The sequence below is a fragment of the Salvelinus alpinus genome, chromosome 38, assembly GCF_045679555.1.
Source record: "Salvelinus alpinus chromosome 38, SLU_Salpinus.1, whole genome shotgun sequence".
Classification (NCBI taxonomy): domain Eukaryota; kingdom Metazoa; phylum Chordata; class Actinopteri; order Salmoniformes; family Salmonidae; genus Salvelinus; species Salvelinus alpinus.
This window is the reverse complement of record NC_092123.1, coordinates 7,781,854-7,797,818: the sequence shown is the minus strand read 5'-3', so window position 1 is coordinate 7,797,818 and position 15,965 is coordinate 7,781,854. Positions and strand designations below refer to the sequence as shown.

At 42.7% G+C, this 15,965-nt stretch overlaps 1 protein-coding gene across 6 annotated transcripts in view; it reads left to right on the top strand.

Moving 5' to 3' along the window:
• LOC139566179 (double-stranded RNA-specific editase 1-like) overlaps positions 1-15,965 on the top strand; it is a 62,811-nt gene that overhangs the window by 19,731 nt on the left and 27,115 nt on the right. For 2 of the 6 annotated variants that reach the window (XM_071387180.1, XM_071387177.1), the window contains exon 3: positions 11,975-12,024. The exons of 2 other annotated variants lie outside the window; for them this stretch is intronic. The gene's annotated coding sequence lies outside the window, so the exon portion shown is untranslated. Of the gene's footprint in view, positions 1-11,964; positions 12,025-15,965 lie in introns of all 6 variants that reach the window. 2 more of the 6 variants (XM_071387182.1, XM_071387178.1) reach the window with 1 other exon arrangement.

Sequence of the window (15,965 nt, the reverse complement as noted above, 5' to 3'; positions counted from 1 at the left end):
ATTTGAAGGTGTGTCGACATACTTTCGTATATACTGTATAGTGTATTTATCGTGTTTTTTTATTTATAAAAATGTTCTTATAAGTTATACCTTTTGGATATTGAATACTGCACTGTTGGGTCTGGTTTACAAGTTAGGCATTTTACTGTACTTGTGCATGTGACAAATAACACTTTTTTCCCAGCGTTTTATTTACTGCTCTCTGTCGGCTTTCATTTGTCCAGTAGCATGCTGGACTGGACAGGGCTGGACTGCTTTGACAGAACAGATTGAATCCTCACAAACATAACTCTCCTGTCCCTCAGGGATTGACGGTGGATCTACTTCACTGATGGGAGAGCCATTCTCCGTCTCGCTCCTCTCCCTCTCCGTCAGTGTGTCAGAGGCCTGTTTGTCTGCTGCCTCCGTTGGCACGGCCAGCCCATCCAGTGTGTATGTGTGTGAAATACATTGCAGATGTGGACCATGGCAGCAGACAGACAGATGACATAAATAGTAAATAGTGTCCAGAGCAGTACATTAGCAGATGTTAGCCCCTTCTTCCAGCCTGAGCTGATTCGTGTCGGGTGTGAATGCTGTCCAGACATCTGTCTGTCCCCCAGGGATTCTGCTGCTCCATTCAACCCCCTTTCTGATTTATAACACACCACACATGGTATCTGTTCGTCATGATTTCACACTCACTCTTTATGTTTCTGCATGGTGTGTATTTTTATTAAGTGCTATTTGCACAGCTGTAGGACATTTGGGACTCCAGGTGACCCTTGGAGATGTGGTGGTGTCACCCTGGGGTCTTTTCCTGACCTGCTTGGTAGCCTAATGTACTGCCTGCTTCTACACACGTGTCCTTGAGAGAGTGTTTCGCAGCTGTTAAGTCTGTCCAGAAGAACATTGAATTCCGCCTGCTAGAAAAGAGAAATCAAAAAGGGATAAGGTCTTTATGTTTTATGGTTCTTGGTCCAGGGCCATGTTTGCATGATTGCACATCCTTTTCTAGGATCATATTTTATTGTAAATCACTTTGGATTAAAAAAGGTATCTGCTAAGTGGTAAATATTTTTCAAAGTTAAAGGCTCTATTTGTTTGTGTACTTAATTTGATCTCTCTGCTGTTGCTGAGAATTTTCCCGCACAGCAGGAAATGCAAATTTGTAGTGTGTTAGAGTTTTAAAAAGGATTCTAAAGTTTGTAATTTCCACTTTGAAATTTCAGATTTGATTTGCCCTAAAGGAAAATGTATCAACCCCTTACAAAAATGTCCGTTAATTATAATCCACATAATAATTCACATTTCCTGTTGCTGCAGGATTATTTTCCCACTGTAGCAAACTGGCTCAAATTAAGACCCTACATCTGTAGCAAAGCAGATTTCATGACCTGGCTCTCTGACAGGGTGAAACCTCCCTTTAATTTCTCTGAGCTTTTCTCTTTACGGCCACTACGGTGAATGAGTCCCCAGAGTACGGTAGAGTTACATGGAGACCGGGACTGCTCGATGCATTGTGTCTCTTACTGCATTAGAAACCATCTGTCTCGGTGGAAGCATTGTTGTTTGTATTGACAGAAGTGAGTCAAATGACTCCAAAGGGACACTTGCCTTTTGATTTTGGTTTTGAGAAGGAGCACAAGTCAGAAGGTATTTATAAAGTGTCTCAGAGTAGGAGTGGTGCCTTTTTAGATCATAATGAATACGATTATCTGAACAGGGGAAACCTGATCTACATCAGCAATACTCGTAGGCTGCGTTTACAAAGACAGCCCAATTCCGATTTTTTTTTTTACACTAACCGCACTTTTGACCAATCACATCAGATCTTTTCACATCAGATCTTTTTCAGAGCTGATCTGATTGGTCAAAAGACCAATTACTGAAAAAAAATAAGAATCAGAATTGGGCTGCCTTTGTAAACGCAGCCTTAGACAGTGTGAATTCAGACCAAGAACTCAGACCTCCCATACTACGTAATGTTTGTCAGAAGACATTTGTCAAGAGGTCAGGTCAATAGCAGTACCTTGTGTCACCAAGTAGCCCTATCCTGCAGTCACCTGACCAAATCACCCTCAAGTGGCCTCATAGGTGGAATGTCATTCATATTTTTCATAATTAATAAACAAAACAAAAAAATGTAACGCAGAAAATCCGGTGTTTCTAAGTCAAACGGTTTTGTTATATTTCAGTCTTCCGTGATGTATATAAAGTGTAATATTGGGATGCAAACTCAAAATGTAATACATTTCAACTCTATATCTGACATGGTACAGGCTTTTAAACCCATAACCATGTGTGCGAGGTGTATACTTTTGTTTCAAAGTAGATTTGTTTAAGACTACCAAGAATCACTCTGTGTGACCCTGATTTAGCCCACTGCAGTGAAAGGTTAAAGGTAAAACATCTCCCCCAGCTGTGAGGTGAAGAAGAATGTGTACTGTACTCCCTGCCCCCGCAGGACTTGTTTTTCACCTGACGGTTGGTGAACTCAGAGAGGAAAGATCACAAGAATACAGAAAGGATATAACACAGAAAGGTGACATTAACATTCTGGTGTTGTGTAAAATAGCTCTGGGAAGTTGAATAAAAAGGTTTACCATGCTTCAGTTCCCACTGTATTCATTATTCCTGGTATCACAGATTAGGAGTGATGGCTATTAGCATCCTCTCTCTTGGATCTCCTCTATCATATCTTTAGTGCAGATTATTTCTTTCCGTGTGGATTATTTTCTTTTTGCCATCCCCCACTGCAGGTGCTCATCCTTCATACAGTAATGTAATCCCCGGAATCTTAATCTCCTCTCTTGGAAATGATTTTGGGAAACAGATTAAATGCAGAGAAACCAGGAGAGGCACCATCTGACCTTGTGGGCCCCACCCTGATAGGAACATGCTGATCTGTGCAATATGGAGATATAGTGTGCAGGGCAGGCATCGCCCTTACTGTGTTGCCTTGAATCGGTTATGTATGTATCCCTACACTAAAGGGGTTACCATGATTTTCACAGTAGCTTACAGGCAGCTAGGTGGCATTTAAAATGATGTATTTCATATTACAGTACACCTTCTGTAATATAAATATGGTATCAAAGCAAGTACTGTGTAATGACACACAGTACAATACTGTGTAATGACACACAGTACAATACTGTGTAATGACACACAGTACAATACTGTAAAATTGACTGTATTATACTGTAAAAAAGTTAACTCTACCTTAATCGGAATGAATGAATGAAATTCATTAAGGGAAAGGGTTTGTATTTCACAGTATTTTACTGTAATTACAAGCGATTGGTGCAAGCAGGTTGGCTGCTAGGTAAAGTGTTTACACATTACACCATATTCAAGAATATTTGGTGGCACGTCTAGAGGCCTTAATGAAGGCTTCGAAACTTGCAGCAACTACAGGGCAAAATAGAACAAAAGGACATGGGAAAATGCTCAACCATTTAAGGTTTAAGACTTGCTGCCACTCCATTATGTCCCCTATACAAACTGATGGGGCACTATAACTACATAGGAGTTAAATTGGTACAGCATTCTCACTCACGGGTGCAACAAATATAGCCTCTTACAAGGCACACCTCAACATATGTTAATAATGAGCCAGAAACAACAAACCATGCACCTACTAGTGGTCAAAAGGCTTTTGGGCCTCCCGGGTGGCGCAGTGGTCTAGGGCACTGCATTGCAGTGCTAGCTGCGCCACCAGAGTCTCTGGGTTCGCGCCCAGGCTCTGTGGGGCGATGCACAATTGGCATAGCGTCGTCCGGGTTAGGGAGGGTTTGGCCGGTAGGGATATCCTTGTCTCATCGCGCTCCAGCGACTCCTGTGGCGGGCCGGGCGCAGTGCGCGCTAACCAAGGGGTCCAGGTACATGGTGTTCCCTCCGACACATTGGTGCGGCTGGCTTCCGGGTTGGAGGCGCGCTGTGTTAAGAAGCAGTGCGGCTTGGTTGGGTTGTGCTTCGGAGGACGCATGGCTTTCGACCTTCGTCTCTCCCGAGCCCGTACGGGAGTTGTAGCGATGAGACAAGATAGTAATTACTAGCGATTGGATACCACGAAAATTGGGGAGAAAATGGGATAAAATTTATTTTAAATAAAATAAAAAAAAGAGGCTTTTGCCGCTACAAAGATACCGTACGGCACTGTATTCTGTGAGGTTGATTACAGTGCCATTGGAAATACAGCAATTCTTTCCCCGTCCACAACATTTTCCCACAATGCACCATAATTTACAGTATGCTGCAGTAAAACATTTCAGAGTTTTTTACTGTTGATAATACTCAAAAGGACTGTATAAATGACAGATTTCTGTTACAGTGTATGAACAACCGATTAGGCATGTGTCGTATGTACAGTTGGATATGTATGTAGGCCTGTCCTATGATCATTCCACGAGACATAGTGGGAGTGTATTATCAATGACAATATAATGTTATAGTGTTATAGAAGCTTTAGGGCGTTGGGCTAGTAACCGAAACATCGCTGGTTTGAATACCCGAGCCGACAAGGTGAAAAATCTGTCGTTGTTGTCACGCCCTGACCTGAGATATCTCTGTTTTCTTTATATTTTGGTTAGGTCAGGGTGTGACTAGGGTGGGTATGCTAGTTTTGTATTGTCTAGGGGTTTTTGTAGGTCTAGGTGATTTGTATGTCTATGGTGGCCTGATATGGTTCCCAATCAGAGGCAGCTGTTTATCGTTGTCTCTGATTGGGGATCATATTTAGGTAGCCATTTCCTTTTGGTGTTTGTGGGTTCTTGTTCTATGTTTAGTTGCCTGTCTGCACTACTCATATTAGCTTCATGGTTCGTTTTGTTATTTTGTTCGTTTGTTCAGTGTTCGTTCTTATAATAAAGAAGAATTTACGCTTACCACGCTGCGCCTTGGGCTCCTCCTTACAACGGCCCTTTAGCAAGGAACTTAACCCTAATTTTCTCCAGAGGCGCTGTACTACTATGGCTGACCCTATAAAACAACACATTTCACCTGATCTATCCAGTGTATGTGACAATAAAACATAGAAATATTTTGTTTTTTACTGTTGCAGCAATGCAGTATTTCAGATGTAGCTATGCAGAATATACAGTTGAAGTCGGAAGTTTACATACACTTAGGTTGGAGTCATTAAAACTCGTTTTTCAACCACTCCACAAATGTCTTGTTAACAAACTATAGTTTTGGCAAGTCGGTTAGGACATCTACTTTGTGCATGACACAAGTCATTTTTCCAACAATTGTTTACAGACAGATTTCACTGTATCGCAATTCCAGTGGGTCAGAAGTTTACATACACTAAGTTGACTGTGCCTTTAAACAGCTTGGAAAATTCCAGAAAATGATGTCATGGCTTTAGAAGCTTCTGATAGGCTAATTGACATAATTTGAGTCAATTAGAGGTGTACCTGTGGATGTATTTCAAGGCCTACCTTCAAACTCAGTGCCTCTTTGCTTGACATCATGGGAAAATGAAAAAGAAATCAGCCAAGACCTCAGAAAGAATGTGTTTACCTTCACAAGTCTGGTTCATCCTTGGGAGCAATTTCCAAACACCTGAAGGTTCCATATTCATCTGTACAAACAATAGTACGCAAGTATAAACACCATGGGACCACGCAGCCATCATACCGCTCAGGAAGGAGACACGTTCTGTCTCCTAGAGATGAACGTGATTTGGTGCGAAAAGTGCAAATCAATCCCAGAACAACAGCAAAGGACCTTGTGAAGATGCTGGAGGAAACAGGTACAAAAGTATCTATATCCACAGTAAAACGAGTCCTATATCGACATAACCTGAAAGGCCGCTCAGCAAGGAAGAAACCACTGCTCCAAAACAGCCATAAAAAAGCCAGACTACGGTTTGCAACTGCACATGGGGACAAAGATCGTACTTTTTGGAGAAATGTTCTCTGGTCTGATGAAACAAAAATAGAACTGTTTGGCCATAATGACCATCGTTATGTTTGGAGGAAAAAGGGGGAGGCTTGCAAGCTGAAGAACACCATCCCAACCGTGAAGCACGGGGGTGGCAGCATCATGTTGTGGGTGTGCTTTGCTGCAGGAGGGACTGGTGCACTTCACAAAATAGAGGGCCTCATGAGGGAGGAAAATTATGTGGATATATTGAAGCAACATCTCAAGACATCAGTCAGGAAGGTGAAGTTTGGTTGCAAATGGGTCTTCCAAATGGACAATGACCCCAAGCATACTTCCAAGCATACTTCCAAAGTTGTGGCAAAATGGCTTAAGGACAACAAAGGCAAGGTATTGTAATGGCCATCACAAAGCCCTGACCTCAATCCTATAGAAAATGTGTGGGCAGAACTTAAAAGCATGTGCGATCAAGGAGGCCTACAAACCTGACTCAGTTACACCAGCTCTGTTACACCACTTATTGTGGGAAGCTTGTGGAAGGCTACCCGAAACGTTTGACCCAAGTTAAACAATTTAAAGGCAATGCTACCAAATACTAATTGAGTGTATGTAAACTTCTAACCCACTAAGGAATGTGATGAAATAAATAAAAGCTGAAATAAATGCTATTATTCTGACATTTCACATTCTTAAAATAAAGTGGTGATCCTAACTGACCTAAGACAGGGAAGTTTTACTAGGATTATATGTCAGGAATTGTGAAAAACTGAGTTTAAATGTATTTGTGTCACGCCCTGACCTTAGAGAGCCTTTTTATGTCTCTAGTTGGTTTGGTCAGGGTGTGATTTGGGGTGGGCATTCTATGTTTTGTTTTCTATGTTTCTTTATTTCTATGTTTTGGCCGGGTATGGTTCTCAATCAGGGACAGCTGTCTATCGTTGTCTCTGATTGGGAATCATATTTAGGTAGCCCTTTTTCCCTCCTTTCAGTGTGGGTAGTTATCTTTGTTAGTGGCACTTTGCCCTGTAAGCTTCACGGTTGTTTTCCGTTTGTTGTTTTGTTGGCGACATTTTAAATAAAAAGAGAAATGTACGCTCACCACGCTGCACTTTGGTCCACTTCTTTTTACGGCCGTGACAATTTGGCTAAGGTGTTTGTAAACTTCCGACCTCAACTGTATATAACCATGCATCTCCATCAGTATGCCATCATCATTTAAAAGGGATGTTACCAGCGGTGAATAGATGAATAGTGATTTTACTCTTGTGCATGAAATAAATCCATAATATTCAGTCATACTTTTCACTGCTGAGTGCAATAAAACTGGTTTGATGGTCACAATGGAATCATTCTCTGTAGAGTGATTTAATGGAGCCTGTGCATCAGCTCAATATCGTAAACCAGATTGTTAAAGGTGCAATCTGTGATTGCGGCAAAAAAAAATTGACTTTTAAATTCACTATATTTTTGAAGAATAGATTTTTGAAGAATATAACTTATAAATTCCTCATGAGCCTAGTTCAATTGTCTTACCCAATCAGAACCCCAAATAAAAGCTTGTTTTATTCCTTTGTTTGTAAACAATGTAATTGAAAACAAACACTGTATTTAAAAAACATTTATATATATTTTACCTTTATTTAACTAAGCAAGTCAGTTAAGAACAAATTCTTATTTACAATGACGGCCTACACCAGCCAAATCCGGACAACACTGGGCCAATTGTGCACCGCCTTATAGGACTCCCAATCACGGCCGGTGATGATCAAATGATCAAAACTATCATTTTGATCACAGATGGGCAGTCCCTACATCCATAGCTCTGTCTATGAATTTTAGAGGGGTAACATTTTTCCAGTCCCATCCCTCATCAGAGGACGAGTCCCATCCCTCAGACGAGGTGACCGCTTAACTGCAGATTGCCCCTTAAAGAGATTCATGTATACTTTTTAGCCAGTATTTCTAAAAGTAGCACTCACGATCCAAAAGTGGTCCCCGAAAGTTGCGTACTACATCATATATGTTCACCACATCATTGCTCTCTCTCTCTCTCTCTTTGCTGTGTCCATTGAGTTGTTGGACTTGCCCTGCAACCTCATTGGATAACGCTGGGCAGACCTCTTGCCAGCTGTCACTTAAATGTGAGGCGCTGAAGCTCATAGAACTCAAATTGCTAGGGGGCGGGCCAACATGGGGGGAAATGTAGGGAAAATGGCATGGCACAGCTTCAAGAAAACGGTCGCTTTCAAACTAGGGATTTTGTGGCTAATTTAGGTACGACAGTAACTCTGCTCATAGATTATGCATGTATGACATTTTCAGCCCAAAGCGGGAGGTTTAAAACAATTAATTCATAGTCGCTAAAGTACCGGAGCATTTCTTTAATGTTTCAACTCTGCTTGTAAATTAACCTAACATTACATAGGCTACAGTATAAGTTTCACACACCAATTTTTAACAGTGAAAAGATCGCTCATTACAATACAATGTCAATGTAACGTTAATGTGACGTCAATGTAACGAAATAGAAATAGCCTTATACACTAAATCCCACATGTTTAAAAGAGCCACCCCAGACCCTTCAACATCAGGACTGTTCGAAAGCAATGCACTCTGACGGTGAGTCAACATCCCCGGTTGCTTACTTCATGCTCCGTCTCACTATTGCACGACAGGAATTTGTTTTGATTCCCATACATGAGTTGTGTTGATGTGATGATGGGCTTGCCCTGCTCATTCAAGAGGCATACAACTGGAAGAGTTTGGACAAGTGCCCTGGAGCGGGAGGGAGCCGTACAGGCCAAGGGGTCGGAACAGACGAGGAAGTGAACTCCCCTCAGGAAGAAGGGGGAAAATCCATAGGTTCTTCGTCTCACAATACACACACAATGCAATATGTAAGTGCGTTGTTAACAGCAACCTACTACCTACCAAAATGTTAGTCTTCCTCTCATTCACTCTCATTCTGTGTTCTGGCCGTGGACAATGGTGGCTCTATCAGCCCTTTACGAGGTCCACGCTCAGAAAGAGACTGCGTGTCACGTGCGCTCCCTCTCCGGCCTCTAGGTCACCAGGCTGCTCGTTATGGCGCACACCTGTCCCCATCGTTACGCGCACCTGCGCGCCATCAGACTCACCTGGGCTCCATCACTTCCCTGATTGCCTTCCCTATATATGTCTCTCCCTTAGGTTCCTTCCCCAGGCGTCGTTGTTTCTGCTCCTGCGTCATGTCTGTGCGTTGTTCGTGTTTCTTATTTTTGTATTATGTTGTGTTTATTTATTAAAACACGCACTCTCTGAACTTGCTTCCCGACTCTCAGCACGCTCGTTACAGTGTGTGCTCCTCTCAAACATTAGACTGTGGGAATGTTTGTTTTCTCGACATGGTTCAGTGTGGCGATATCCAGTCTTTCTTTTTTTAAATAAAGCTAGAGCAGGAATATTTGCATGTGGCTCCCACAAAATGTGCTTTTATTTTTTATTCTTGTGTCATATTTCCTTGGGAAATAGAAGCACTACAGACTCTGTAAACTGTACCAATACTCTGTCTAACACCCTGAGTTTTCAAACCATTGTCACTTGTGACCACAGTCTCTCTCTATGCACAGGGAAATTACCCTAAACATCAGGCACCATAAAACATCAAATGGAATCACTGGTGCACCAAATTACCCTCAGCACATGTGGTTCTGCCTGAGTAAGCTGCCCTGGAGCCCTCTGGGCTGTGTCCCAAATGGCACCCTATTCCCTTTGTAGTGCACTACTTTTGACCAGAGCAACTGGCGCAGCCCCTGCACGGCGTGGGGGCCCACGAGCTCAGGCCCATGTGCCTGTCATCGATAGTCACTTTTTTTTTATCCTCAAAAAAGTCATTCATGAACCTTTTTCATTTCCATATGCACTAGGAGGCTAAGTATTTGTTTCTTGGGCGTCAAGAATGTGACTGATCAAAGTGCCTCAGGCCTTGAAATAGAAATCATTGATTGAAAGTAAGGGGATATGGGTGAACAAATGCTGTGGTGAAGGCTCCGACGGTGCCGGTGTAATGAGTGGAGCTTACTCGGGGGTTCAAAAGCACATATCAGACCGAGAGTTTAACGCATTGTTCTTAGGTAGAGTTTTAGTTTAGAAAGCGATCTCTCCGCAGAAGTGACAAAATGGTAAAAACAGCTTGATTGCCGTAGCAACATCAGGGAAACTGGGAAGAAGGGAGTGGCAGTTCTGTAACATCTTTAATTGAGCCTCTCGCGTTCCCCTTATTTTCCGGCCTCAACACGTTACGGAAAGAGATGACCTATCCCAGAGCTTCCTATATAGTTAATCTGGATACTGGACAGGAAATGAATTGGCCGATGTAAACAGATCATCTTTAGTGGATAACAGTTCTTAAGGGCTCAAGCAAATCAAACATAGCTTTGTGAAATGTTAGGCTTAACTTGAGAAAATAATCCCCAAATAGGCCTACCAATAAATATTGATCCATGACTTAAAGTACGCACTGACTGCTGTATGGCACTCACTGCTGTAAGTCTCTCTGGATAAGAGCGTCTGCTAAATGACAAAAATGTAAAATGCCTAAAGCAAGACTGTAGGCTACATGCCCTGGTACCACAGAAAGACTATCATCGATGTAAGTCTGGCTGACGCATTCCACATTTGTTTTTTATGGAGGAGAGGGACGAACTCTAACCTTGGGGGGGGTCAAAAAAACAGTGTTACGCCAAAACTAGTGCACTAGGTAGGGAGTAGTATGGGTGCCATTTGGGACACAGCCCCAGAGCCTCGGAGCGGGTTGGATGTTGAATGGGCTGATTACTCCCCTCTCCCCTGTCCCCTGTCCCTAGCATTATGATGTGCAGGGGGAGAGAAATTATGCAGGTGACACCAGTAACTGATTAAGCTGTCAAAGTATTGATGAGACCTGCATGCAGATAGGATAGTGAAGCAGGGGAAAGAGCAGGCAGTTTGCTATAGAGTGCCTTTTCTTCATCACCACTTATCTGCAGATTGCTATCTGTGCAATGCATGTGAGAATGCTTCCATGGATTTGTCATGAATACATGTTTTGAGGAATGACCTGGGATGATCTGTGATGAATCGAGGCAAACGAGATTCAGAGCTGTTTAAGTGAAGCAATTAATACATGTTGACGTTGAAAAGGCCAAGAGAACACGAGAGTGCGTCCTGCTTAACCATCTGAACCATGGCACAAGCCATTGTGCTGTAAGTTATGCTGCCGTTTTGGAATGGAGGACCTCGTTAGCATTATTCTGGAGCCGTGAATGCCTACAGCTGTCTGTGGAGGAAGTTGTGATGTGTCAAAGGAAGTGTGTCTCTGTGATGTCCAGCAGGCAGCATCTGTGCCCTTGAATTACATTCAGATGTTGTGAATAAGACACACACACACTTATTTTGCTTGATTAGCTACTTAACAAGAGCGCACACTACGTTCGACTTCTTCACAGGACACGAATGAGGGTACCATGTCACCATAACAATACCCATGCTATGTTCAATTGTTCTTGTTTTCTGATGAATATGGCCGGCCCTGGCTCCCTGCACCTACAATTGTCACTTTGACTTTGAGTTCTGTGTGCTGCCAGAGTAGGCTGTAACTGTGTTGATATTGGATAAGGGGAGAGTATAATTCTGTGCAGTCCTTAGTTCATTTCTGGCCTGTAGTTTCAGGTTGGGGTTAGAGGCAGATCCACTGTCAAGGGTCAGACAGACCCTGTGGCACACTGACAAACCAAGCAGTGAGTGGAGTCCATACACTCACCCTCCTAGTGTGTGCACTTCTGATCGTCATCACACCCCTCATGTGAACTCTGTTTGTTACAGTGCATTCTCAACAGGATAGAGCACTTACTGAATCATCCTACTGTGGTGTGGGGCTATTCAGTGCTGTGTTGTCAGAGGTTGGGATCTAATAGAAAGTGTTTGCTTACTAAAAATGTGAGTAGTTCAAGAGTTCCATCTAGTGGTTGTTTGATGCTACTACATGATCTGTTGATGTGTCCACTTTTACCACAGCCAGAGGACTGCAAAGGCTTGACAGTTTGAACTATACAGGAGGTTTACATACTGTTTTAATAGTTTTTTTCAGATCACTGGATCCACCAAGTACACCCAGAGCGCTCAGCAGGTATAAACCAGGTGGGTGACCCGTTTTGTCATTTGATTTCATTTTCAGGCCCAGGGCCGGCCCGCTCTTTAGGCAGGATTAGGCGGATGCCTATGGCAGGATTCTCTGAGCTAAACTGACCAGGATGCACCTCCATAAACACATAATTCTGCCCCAAAACAATGACAATTTCTCTCAACCAGTGTCATTTGGGCTTTTTAGGTGAGCGCTGATGCCGCCCTGTGATAAGCAGTGCCCGCTTTGCCAAAGTCAGGGACACAAAATATTTATCTTGTCCATTCCCAGCGCGCCTCTCCAGGGTGCTGTTGGCGAGACGCATCGCTGCTGCGCTCCACCAACGTTCCATCATCCAATTTTTTTTACATAAATCATGTGGCAAATAAAGTGAAGAGTATGTGGCCTTTTCTGTAGCCTACAGGCTGGAGATTAAATGGATGACAATGTAATGAGACGGAAACGTTTGCATCATGTAGGGTTCTCAGATCAAATTGCCCAACCTAAATAAATAAAAAATGCGCTGACGTGTTAACAAACAGTATATCCTAAAAACAGGACAGGTCAAAGTAAAATGGACAATATGGAATGGACAATCAGGCTACTCACAACTGCTGTTCAGGAGTTTGATCCCATGGGCTTAATTGTCAAGATCAGTGGTTTCAAGTTTATATCCGTACTTTTTTTACGAGCTGATCATAGCGAAAAAAGAAAATACGGCTACATTTCCCGCTGTGTAAACACATTGCAAATAGGTTAATGTAGCTGATTTTCAGAGCTTTAATAGCTTTGAATTAATTAATTAGGTCAAAGGAATCAGGACTAATAAAGGCAACGGCCTGTTTTACAAACAGTGGGCCTACCAAATGGGTGGGCATTCATAAAATTCCATTGTGGCCAACATGGTAGGCCGTCTTTTAGATGTCTTTTTTTGGTCCCGACCGGATCGGCCATACTTTTTTTTGGTGTTTTACAAAAGGTAGGCCTCCCACATAGATGGGCATTCCTAAAATTCAATTTCAGGCGACACTGTAGGCTATACCTCAGTAAGCACGGATTGACACGGATGTCTTTTTTTGGTGCAGTCCAGACCGGCCTTGATTTGCACATCCAAGGACGTTAGTTTTTGGTCCAGTCCGGATCAAATCTGAACCAATCATAGGCGTCTATTTTTGGTTCAGATTTTGTCCGGTCTGGACCAGCCTTGAATTGGCTCAAACATATGTCTATAAATGACGTCTTTTCCACTTCATTCAGAACCAAAAATTAACCTGATTTCAATGCCCGGAAAATACGTATTTTCACCTTTAATTCAGAACCTAAATTGAACCTAACTTCAACATCTAGAAAAATACATATTTTAGACGTTTTTTGCTTCCTAGGACTATTCTAGTAGGGGCTGCAGTTTTTTAGTCATGCTAGGGTGGCAGATCACCCAGGACCGGCCGTGCTCAGGCCATGTATCTGTTGTCATTTTCTCTATGGATTAACACAATAGCAATCTTTCAAAAATATATATAAATACAAAATGGATAATAAAAAAAGTGTTTATGTCCCAACTTTGGCATTGTATAGCCAACCTATATAGAGAAATGTTTTGTTTACAATCAAATGTCATGTTAAGTGATACATACGTGCGCATGCTTGCATCATAAAGCCCTGTAGCAGAATAGCTATACACTGATGTCGGGACCTTGACAAAACTTAGCAGTGAGTGAATGATTGCCATGTGAACACACAAGACCGATTAGCTATTCTCAACAAGTATATTCTTCTTCTGGCTTTATCTAGCTCTATTTGAGATATTTTACCTTGCCTCGCTGGCTTGCTAGGTAATCAATTATCCGTTGACATCTGCAATGTGGGGCGGCAGGGAGCCTAGTGGTTAGAGCGTTGGGCCAGTAACCAAAAGGTTGCTAGATTGAATCCCCGAGCTGACAAGGTAAAAACTGTTCCTAGGCCGTAATTGTAAATAAGAATTTGTTCTTAACTGACTTGACTAGTTAAATAAAAAATGTAAATAATGTTGCGGATGATGGCCATCTTATTACGTTTGTTAACCCTTTAGGTCTTGTGGGAATTGGCCTATATGGATAGGAATACATTGAAATGTTTCTTACAGAAGAAATATGAAATGCATAAGCATGCACGCAATAGAAAGGGAACAGTTTGGAGATTATGGGGAAATGATTAGACCAAAGTTGAGGACACGCATGAGACTGAGTCCGAACGTTACCCTGTCGATTTGATGTGCGTTTTACATTTGCTGTACTTTTTGCCGCATTTGTTGATAACAAAACCTGAAAATACTCTGGATACATTCAGTAACATGATAAGAATATTCCTGGAAAATGTGAGGTAGGCGCAACATAAGACAAACAAATGACCAGGGTTTGAGTGAGAGGACTAAGGGTTTTAGTTAGAGGTGGCCACACACTTCTCCAAAGTGTGCGCGTGTAATTTCAATGCACTTTTATGACTCAAAGAATAGTCTTTAGGTGCTTTTTTTAGCTCTCCTAGCTGTGCCGTTGAGGAACTAGAGCAAGCACACGTGTAGTTGTAGTTGGTTAATCTTACGGTGTTAGGCCTTCACAAAGCAATTCAGAGAAACAAATCGTAATTTTGGTGAGCATAGAAAGGAGTCATGATTGCGTTCAGGTGTGTGTTCTTCACGATAGACAAACACAGGGTCGTTCTGTTCAGGACAACCCAGGCTATGACACCATGTCAACTATATCAATCATACTGATCATAAACGTTGACACTGTATATGACATGAGTTTTACGATATGGAAATGTGAAGTGCACATTTGGACGGGTATTTGGCTCGCTTGTATGACATCAAAGCGGTATTTATTATAATCCTCAACGTCTCATCTTTTAAATGACATCCTATCCTCTTAACCCTCCTGCTGTGTTCCGGTCGAATTGGACCGATTTACAAGTTTTCTCTCTGAAAAATGTAGTTCATTTAATCTGATTGTCATAAGGTTCCATGACTTTGTCCACACCGGGCATCTGAACACACAAAACACATTTTGATGATTTTCATAACATTTTGGGCGTATTATTTTAACTTTTGTACACCTGTGATGTTCCCGGTCAAAAATGACCGGTCATTAGAAATGAATGGGTGAGACTACAATTAGTGTATAAAATTGAGTTCAGGGACATGCCCATTCATCAGATGGACATACTTCCTCTCTCAGACCCCCACATGCATGTGTGTTTGAACACACACACACACCTCACTCCCCTTCTTGGCTTCCATGGCAACCCCCACAGGAACCTTTCCCCAATAGAATCTCCCCCCCACGGGAACCACACCTGTTGGCATTATCACAAACAATCGCAACATTGTTTTAATAATATATAGAACTTTTCTCACAGCTCTGGTATATAAAGCTTTTTTGAGGCCTTGCTCACAATTCATTCTGTGGCAGCACAATGACCGAACGATATACTGTATGTGAGGCTCTTGATCATATTTATTTTTATTTTTAATTTTATCCCATTTTCTCCCCAATTTTCGTGGTATCCAATCGCTAGTAATTACTATCTTGTCTCATCGCTACAACTCCCGTACGGGCTCGGGAGAGACGAAGGTCGAAAGCCATGCGTCTTCCGAAGCACAACCCAACCAAGCCGCACTGCTTCTTAACACAGCGCGCCTCCAACCCGGAAGCCAGCCGCACCAATGTGTCGGAGGAAACACCGTGTACCTGGCCCCCTTGGTTAGCGCGCACTGCGCCCGGCCCGCCACAGGAGACAAGGATATCCCTACCGGCCAAACCCTCCCTAACCCGGACGACGCTATGCCAATTGTGCGTCGCCCCACGGACCTCCCGGTCGCGGCCGGCTGCGACCGGGAGGTCCGTGGGGCGACGCACAATTGGGCACGAACCCAGAGACTCTGGTGGCGCAGCTAGCACTGCGATGCAGTGCCCTAGACCACTGC